The sequence below is a fragment of the Tachypleus tridentatus genome, chromosome 7 (genome assembly GCF_004210375.1).
Source record: "Tachypleus tridentatus isolate NWPU-2018 chromosome 7, ASM421037v1, whole genome shotgun sequence".
In the NCBI taxonomy this organism is placed as follows: domain Eukaryota; kingdom Metazoa; phylum Arthropoda; class Merostomata; order Xiphosura; family Limulidae; genus Tachypleus; species Tachypleus tridentatus.
In genome coordinates, this window is record NC_134831.1 from 171173048 (window position 1) to 171182375 (window position 9328).

Consider the following 9328-nt stretch of genomic DNA (forward strand, 5'->3'; position numbering starts at 1 on the left):
ACTTTCACATTTTACCTATAATTTCCAATGTTATTAACTTTCACATTTTACCTATAATATCAATGTTATTAACTTTCACATTTTACCTATAATATCAATGTTATTAACTTTCACATTTTACCTATAATATCAATGTTATTAACTTTCACATTTTACCTATAATATCAATGTTATTAACTTTCACATTTTACCTATAATATCAATGTTATTAACTTTCACATTTTACCTATAATATCAATGTTATTAACTTTCACATTTTACCTATAATACCTATAATATCAATGTTATTAACTTTCACATTTTACCTATATACATTTTACCTATAATACAATGTTATTAACTTTCACATTTTACCTATAATATCAATGTTATTAACTTTCACATTTTACCTATAATATCAATGTTATTAACTTTCACATTTTACCTATAATATCAATGTTATTAACTTTCACATTTTACCTATAATATCAATGTTATTAACTTTCACATTTTACCTATAATATCAATGTTATTAACTTTCACATTTTACCTATAATACCAATGTTATTAACTTTCACATTTTACCTATAATATTAACAATGTTATTAACTTTCACATTTTACCTATAATATCAATGTTATTAACTTTCACATTTTACCTATAATAATGTTATTAACACATGTTATTAACTTTCACATTTTACCTATAATATCAATGTTATTAACTTTCACATTTTACCTATAATATCAATGTTATTAACTTTCACATTTTACCTATAATATCAATGTTATTAACTTTCACATTTTACCTATAATATCAATGTTATTAACTTTCACATTTTACCTATAATATCAATGTTATTAACTTTCACATTTTACCTATAATATCCAATGTTATTAACTTTCACATTTTACCTATAATATCAATGTTATTAACTTTCACATTTTACCTATAATATCAATGTTATTAACTTTCACATTTTACCTATAATATCAATGTTATTAACTTTCACATTTTACCTATAATATCAATGTTATTAACTTTCACATTTTACCTATAATATCAATGTTATTAACTTTCACATTTTACCTATAATATCAATGTTATTAACTTTCACATTTTACCTATAATATCAATGTTATTAACTTTCACATTTTACCTATAATATCAATGTTATTAACTTTCACATTTTACCTATAATATCAATGTTATTAACTTTCACATTTTACCTATAATACCTATAATCAATGTTATTAACTTTCACATTTTACCTATAATATCAATGTTATTAACTTTCACATTTTACCTATAATATCAATGTTATTAACTTTCACATTTTATATAACACTTTCACATTTATTAACTTTCACATTTTACCTATAATATCAATGTTATTAACTTTCACATTTTACCTATAATATTAATGTTATTAACTTTCACATTTTACCTATAATATCAATGTTATTAACTTTCACATTTTACCTATAATATCAATGTTATTAACTTTCACATTTTACCTATAATATCAATGTTATTAACTTTCACATTTTACCTATAATATCAATGTTATTAACTTTCACATTTTACCTATAATATCAATGTTATTAACTTTCACATTTTACCTATAATAATCAATGTTATTAACTTTCACATTTTACCTATAATATCAATGTTATTAACTTTCACATTTTACCTATAATATCAATGTTATTAACTTTCACATTTTACCTATAATATCAATGTTATTAACTTTCACATTTTACCTATAATATCAATGTTATTAACTTTCACATTTTACCTATAATATCAATGTTATTAACTTTCACATTTTACCTATAATATCAATGTTATTAACTTTCACATTTTACCTATAATATCAATGTTATTAACTTTCACATTTTACCTATAATATCAATGTTATTAACTTTCACATTTTACATATAATACTTTCAATGTTATTAACTTTCACATTTTACCTATAATATCAATGTTATTAACTTTCACATTTTACCTATAATATCAATGTTATTAACTTTCACATTTTACCTATAATATTAACAATGTTATTAACTTTCACATTTTACCTATAATATCAATGTTATTAACTTTCACATTTTACCTATAATATCAATGTTATTAACTTTCACATTTTACCTATAATATCAATGTTATTAACTTTCACATTTTACCTATAATATCAATGTTATTAACTTTCAATTTTACCTATAATATCAATGTTATTAACTTTCACATTTTACCTATAATATTAACTTTCAATGTTATTAACTTTCACATTTTACCTATAATATCAATGTTATTAACTTTCACATTTTACCTATAATATCAATGTTATTAACTTTCACATTTTACCTATAATATCAATGTTATTAACTTTCACATTTTACCTATAATATCAATGTTATTAACTTTCACATTTTACCTATAATATCAATGTTATTAACTTTCACATTTTACCTATAATACCAATGTTATTAACTTTCACATTTTACCTATAATATCAATGTTATTAACTTTCACATTTTACCTATAATATCAATGTTATTAACTTTCACATTTTACCTATAATATCAATGTTATTAACTTTCACATTTTACCTATAATATCAATGTTATTAACTTTCACATTTTACCTATAATATCAATGTTATTAACTTTCACATTTTACCTATAATATCAATGTTATTAACTTTCACATTTTACCTATAATATTAATGTTATTAACTTTCACATTTTACCTATAATATCAATGTTATTAACTTTCACATTTTACCTATAATATTAACTTTCACATTTTACAAATGTTATTAACTTTCACATTTTACCTATAATATCAATGTTATTAACTTTCACATTTTACCTATAATATCAATGTTATTAACTTTCACATTTTACCTATAATATCAATGTTATTAACTTTCACATTTTACCTATAATATCAATGTTATTAACTTTCACATTTTACCTATAATATCAATGTTATTAACTTTCACATTTTACCTATAACACCAATGTTATTAACTTTCACATTTTACCTATAATATCAATGTTATTAACTTTCACATTTTACCTATAATACCAATGTTATTAACTTTCACATGTTATTAACAATGTTATTAACTTTCACATTTTACCTATAATATCAATGTTATTAACTTTCACATTTTACCTATAATATCAATGTTATTAACTTTCACATTTTACCTATAATATCAAATGTTATTAACTTTCACATTTTACCTATAATACATTTTACAATGTTATTAACTTTCACATTTTACCTATAATATCATATTTTACCTATAATATCAATGTTATTAACTTTCACATTTTACCTATAATATCAATGTTATTAACTTTCACATTTTACCTATAACACCAATGTTATTAACTTTCACATTTTACCTATAATATCAATGTTATTAACTTTCACATTTTACCTATAATGTTATTAACAATGTTATTAACTTTCACATTTTACCTATAATATCAATGTTATTAACTTTCACATTTTACCTATAATATCAATGTTATTAACTTTCACATTTTACCTATAATATCAATGTTATTAACTTTCACATTTTACCTATAATATGTTATTAACAATGTTATTAACTTTCACATTTTACCTATAATATCAATGTTATTAACTTTCACATTTTACCTATAATACCAATGTTATTAACTTTCACATTTTACCTATAATATCAATGTTATTAACTTTCACATTTTACCTATAATATCAATGTTATTAACTTTCACATTTTACCTATAATATCAATGTTATTAACTTTCACATTTTACCTATAATATCAATGTTATTAACTTTCACATTTTACCTATAATATCAATGTTATTAACTTTCACATTTTACCTATAATATCAATGTTATTAACTTTCACATTTTACCTATAATATCAATGTTATTAACTTTCACATTTTACCTATAATATCAATGTTATTAACTTTCACATTTTACCTATAATATCAATGTTATTAACTTTCACATTTTACCTATAATATCAATGTTATTAACTTTCACATTTTACCTATAATACAATGTTATTAACTTTCACATTTTACCTATAATATCAATGTTATTAACTTTCACATTTTACCTATAATATCAATGTTATTAACTTTCACATTTTACCTATAATATCAATGTTATTAACTTTCACATTTTACCTATAATATCAATGTTATTAACTTTCACATTTTACCTATAATATCAATGTTATTAACTTTCACATTTTACCTATAATATCAATGTTATTAACTTTCACATTTTACCTATAATATCAATGTTATTAACTTTCACATTTTACCTATAATATCAATGTTATTAACTTTCACATTTTACCTATAATATCAATGTTATTAACTTTCACATTTTACCTATAATACCAATGTTATTAACTTTCACATTTTACCTATAATATCAATGTTATTAACTTTCACATTTTACCTATAATATCAATGTTATTAACTTTCACATTTTACCTATAATATCAATGTTATTAACTTTCACATTTTACCTATAATATCAATGTTATTAACTTTCACATTTTACCTATAATATCAATGTTATTAACTTTCACATTTTACCTATAATATCAATGTTATTAACTTTCACATTTTACCTATAACACCAATGTTATTAACTTTCACATTTTACCTATAATATCAATGTTATTAACTTTCACATTTTACCTATAATACCAATGTTATTAACTTTCACATTTTACCTATAATACCAATGTTATTAACTTTCACATTTTACCTATAATATCAATGTTATTAACTTTCACATTTTACCTATAATATCAATGTTATTAACTTTCACATTTTACCTATAATATCAATGTTATTAACTTTCACATTTTACCTATAATATCAATGTTATTAACTTTCACATTTTACCTATAATATCAATGTTATTAACTTTCAATGTTATTAACTTTCACATTTTACCTATAATATCAATGTTATTAACTTTCACATTTTACCTATAATATCAATGTTATTAACTTTCACATTTTACCTATAATATCAATGTTATTAACTTTCACATTTTACCTATAATACCAATGTTATTAACTTTCACATTTTACCTATAATATCAATGTTATTAACTTTCACATTTTACCTATAATATCAATGTTATTAACTTTCACATTTTACCTATAATATCAATGTTATTAACTTTCACATTTATTAACTTTCACATTTTACCTATAATATCAATGTTATTAACTTTCAATGTTATTAACTTTCACATTTTACCTATAATATCAATGTTATTAACTTTCACATTTTACCTATAATATCAATGTTATTAACTTTCACATTTTACCTATAATATCAATGTTATTAACTTTCACATTTTACCTATAATATCAATGTTATTAACTTTCACATTTTACCTATAATATCAATGTTATTAACTTTCACATTTTACCTATAATATCAATGTTATTAACTTTCACATTTTACCTATAATATCAATGTTATTAACTTTCACATTTTACCTATAATATCAATGTTATTAACTTTCACATTTTACCTATAATATCAATGTTATTAACTTTCACATTTTACCTATAATATCAATGTTATTAACTTTCACATTTTACCTATAATATCAATGTTATTAACTTTCACATTTTACCTAATAATTAACTTTCACATTTTACCTATAATATCAATGTTATTAACTTTCACATTTTACCTATAATATCAATGTTATTAACTTTCACATTTTACCTATAATATCAATGTTATTAACTTTCACATTTTACCTATAATACCAATGTTATTAACTTTCACATTTTACCTATAATATGTTATTAACAATGTTATTAACTTTCACATTTTACCTATAATATCAATGTTATTAACTTTCACATTTTACCTATAACACATTTTACCTATAATATCAATGTTATTAACTTTCACATTTTACCTATAATATCAATGTTATTAACTTTCACATTTTACCTATAATATCAATGTTATTAACTTTCACATTTTACCTATAATATCAATGTTATTAACTTTCACATTTTACCTATAATATCAATGTTATTAACTTTCACATTTTACCTATAATATCAATGTTATTAACTTTCACATTTTACCTATAATACCAATGTTATTAACTTTCACATTTTACCTATAATATCAATGTTATTAACTTTCACATTTTACCTATAATATTAACATTATTAACTTTCACATTTTACCTATAATATCAATGTTATTAACTTTCACATTTTACCTATAATACCAATGTTATTAACTTTCACATTTTACCTATAATATCAATGTTATTAACTTTCACATTTTACCTATAATATCAATGTTATTAACTTTCACATTTTACCTATAATATCAATGTTATTAACTTTCACATTTTACCTATAATATGTTATTAACAATGTTATTAACTTTCACATTTTACCTATAATATCAATGTTATTAACTTTCACATTTTACCTATAATATCCTAATGTTATTAACTTTCACATTTTACCTATAATATCAATGTTATTAACTTTCACATTTTACCTATAATATCAATGTTATTAACTTTCAATGTTATTAACTTTCACATTTTACCTATAATACCAATGTTATTAACTTTCACATTTTACCTATAATATCAATGTTATTAACTTTCACATTTTACCTATAATATCAATGTTATTAACTTTCACATTTTACCTATAATATCAATGTTATTAACTTTCACATTTTACCTATAATATCAATGTTATTAACTTTCACATTTTACCTATAATATTAACAATGTTATTAACTTTCACATTTTACCTATAATATCAATGTTATTAACTTTCACATTTTACCTATAATATTAACAAACCTGTTATTAACTTTCACATTTTACCTATAATATCAATGTTATTAACTTTCACATTTTACCTATAATATCAATGTTATTAACTTTCACATTTTACCTATAATATCAATGTTATTAACTTTCAATGTTATTAACTTTCACATTTTACCTATAATATCAATGTTATTAACTTTCACATTTTACCTATAATATCAATGTTATTAACTTTCACATTTTACCTATAATATCAATGTTATTAACTTTCACATTTTACCTATAATATCAATGTTATTAACTTTCACATTTTACCTATAATATGTTATTAACTTTCACATTTTACCTATAATAACAATGTTATTAACTTTCACATTTTACCTATAATATCAATGTTATTAACTTTCACATTTTACCTATAATATCAATGTTATTAACTTTCACATTTTACCTATAATATCAATGTTATTAACTTTCACATTTTACCTATAATATCAATGTTATTAACTTTCACATTTTACCTATAATATCAATGTTATTAACTTTCACATTTTACCTATAATACCAATGTTATTAACTTTCACATTTTACCTATAATATCAATGTTATTAACTTTCACATTTTACCTATAATATCAATGTTATTAACTTTCAATGTTATTAACTTTCACATTTTACCTATAATATCAATGTTATTAACTTTCACATTTTACCTATAATATCAATGTTATTAACTTTCACATTTTACCTATTAACTTTCACATTTTACCTATAATATCAATGTTATTAACTTTCACATTTTACCTATAATATCAATGTTATTAACTTTCACATTTTACCTATAATATCAATGTTATTAACTTTCACATTTTACCTATAATATCAATGTTATTAACTTTCACATTTTACCTATAATATCAATGTTATTAACTTTCACATTTTACCTATAATATCAATGTTATTAACTTTCACATTTTACCTATAATATCAATGTTATTAACTTTCACATTTTACCTATAATATCAATGTTATTAACTTTCACATTTTACCTATAATATCAATGTTATTAACTTTCACATTTTACCTATAATATCAATGTTATTAACTTTCACATTTTACCTATAATATCAATGTTATTAACTTTCACATTTTACCTATAATATCAATGTTATTAACTTTCACATTTTACCTATAATTATTAACTTTCACATTTTACCTATAATATCAATGTTATTAACTTTCACATTTTACCTATAATATCAATGTTATTAACTTTCACATTTTACCTATAATATCAATGTTATTAACTTTCACATTTTACCTATAATATCAATGTTATTAACTTTCACATTTTACCTATAATATCAATGTTATTAACTTTCACATTTTACCTATAATACCAATGTTATTAACTTTCAATGTTATTAACTTTCACATTTTACCTATAATATCAATGTTATTAACTTTCACATTTTACCTATAATATCAATGTTATTAACTTTCACATTTTACCTATAATACCAATGTTATTAACTTTCACATTTTACCTATAATATCAATGTTATTAACTTTCAATGTTATTAACTTTCACATTTTACCTATAATATCAATGTTATTAACTTTCACTTTCATTTTACCTATAATATCAATGTTATTAACTTTCACATTTTACCTATAATATCAATGTTATTAACTTTCACATTTTACCTATAATATCAATGTTATTAACTTTCACATTTTACCTATAATATCAATGTTATTAACTTTCACATTTTACCTATAATACCAATGTTATTAACTTTCACATTTTACCTATAATACCAATGTTATTAACTTTCACATTTTACCTATAATACCAATGTTATTAACTTTCACATTTTACCTATAATATCAATGTTATTAACTTTCACATTTTACCTATAATATCAATGTTATTAACTTTCACATTTTACCTATAATATCAATGTTATTAACTTTCACATTTTACCTATAATATCAATGTTATTAACTTTCACATTTTACCTATAATATCAATGTTATTAACTTTCACATTTTACCTATAATATCAATGTTATTAACTTTCACATTTTACCTATAATATCAATGTTATTAACTTTCACATTTTACCTATAATATCAATGTTATTAACTTTCACATTTTACCTATAACAATTATGTTATTAACTTTCACATTTTACCTATAATATCAATGTTATTAACTTTCACATTTTACCTATAATATCAATGTTATTAACTTTCACATTTTACCTATAATATCAATGTTATTAACTTTCACATTTTACCTATAATATCAATGTTATTAACTTTCACATTTTACCTATAATATCAATGTTATTAACTTTCACATTTTACCTATAATATCAATGTTATTAACTTTCACATTTTACCTATAATATCAATGTTATTAACTTTCACATTTTACCTATAACTTTCACAATGTTATTAACTTTCACATTT